Genomic DNA, 1,635 nt, shown 5'->3' on the forward strand with positions numbered 1-1,635 from the left:
TGTTTTCTTTTTATCTTTAGAGGAGGGATGAAAGCCAATTTTATACTGGCCTCCAAAGCCCAATATATTAATATTAATCTGTGTTGCACCTGGTTGGTGAACATGGCACCCCCATAGTTATTTCCAGTTAATTGATCTGACATACTGTTATGGCAGAACCTACTGTTACAGTGGCCTTTTAGCTGTTGATTGGCATATGTGTTATGATGGCTTTTTGCTATAGTGCTTATTTTTTGTTTGTTGTTTAAGTTAATATTTACATCAATCCAACTGCCAGGTATCCAGATGATAAGTCATGTTCCTTGTTCTTTAGGGTCTGTATTTCAAAACAGTCAATGTAAATTAAAATAAAATGAACTGTGCATTGTTAAAGTATGTATTGCTAATATTTAATTGCAGTAGTTTAGTAGTAGTCTAAGTCTAGTAGTCTAATAGTAGTAGCAGCAGCAGTAGTAGTTTAATGATGAACACCATCATCATCTGCCATTATTTTAGGTAATGAAGTAGATGGTGCATAACTGTTTGCTGTCTCTGACCTGTTGACATAACCACATGCTTTATGCCTTCCTCTGTTATTTTATCCCATACCCTTAATAGAGCAGCCCTCAGCTCTTCCTTGTCGGAACCAATGCAGCTGTTCAAGCTGCCTTAGCTTTCCTGCTGTTGCTGTGCTGCTGCAAGCTGCTTTGCAACCCATCTCCACCCCAGCCCCTCCTTTCATGCTGTATCTGACTTAAGTGGGCGATCGTGGCTCAAGAGTGGGCAGTTTGTCTTGTAATCGGAAGGTTGCCGATTCGAGTCCCGGCTCGGACAGACTCGGTCGTTGTGTCCTGGGGCAAGACACTTCACCTACCGCCTACTGGTGTTGGATAAAGGGGCCGATGGCGCGATATGGCAGCCTTGCTTCTGTCAGTCTGCCCCAGGGCAGATGTGGCTACAACTGTAGCTTGCCTCCACCAGTGTGTGAATGTGAGAGTGAATGAATAGTGGAATTTGAGGGTCTCGAAAAGCGCTATATAAATGCAATCCATTATTATTAATCCTCATTTGCTGTCACTGATTTCTGCCCCGTTTAAGTGTACAGATGAGGAAATACCAATTGTTTCACTTAATACAGTTACTTTCAACACTAAGATATGAGAACAGATACATACGGCAAAGCAGTTAAAAATAGACAAAAGGTTAAATAGCAGCAAAATAAGATGATCTTACGCCATGAAGCAGTCAGTCAGAATACACTGTTTACCTTGGCTGTGCTGAGATATTCATAGTCACTTGTCTCCAACAAGGAGCTGCATCTCACAGACACCGAGTCAGCACATCTGATGGAGAGGAGGAGGAGGAGGGAGTTCACAGCTACAGTCCCACCACTACTGCTGTCCAGACCCGTTAATTATTAGTGCTCCTTGTCACATGCAATTAACTGCAGTACTGTGTGTCCTGTTCGACTGGGGAGTAAAAGTGGGAGAATAAAGATTATGTTAATTGGCAGAATTAGGATTTTATGTAAGGAAACGTCAGAGACCGGTGCAGCTTGGGTCACTTCAATGATTGCCCACAGTGACTTGGCAGATATGTAGCGAAGTAAAGTGCACAACAGCTGCTTGCTCTAAATCAAGCAGCCTATCCTCCCAA

This window comes from Astatotilapia calliptera, chromosome 19 (genome assembly GCF_900246225.1).
Source record: "Astatotilapia calliptera chromosome 19, fAstCal1.2, whole genome shotgun sequence".
In the NCBI taxonomy this organism is placed as follows: Eukaryota; Metazoa; Chordata; class Actinopteri; order Cichliformes; family Cichlidae; genus Astatotilapia; species Astatotilapia calliptera.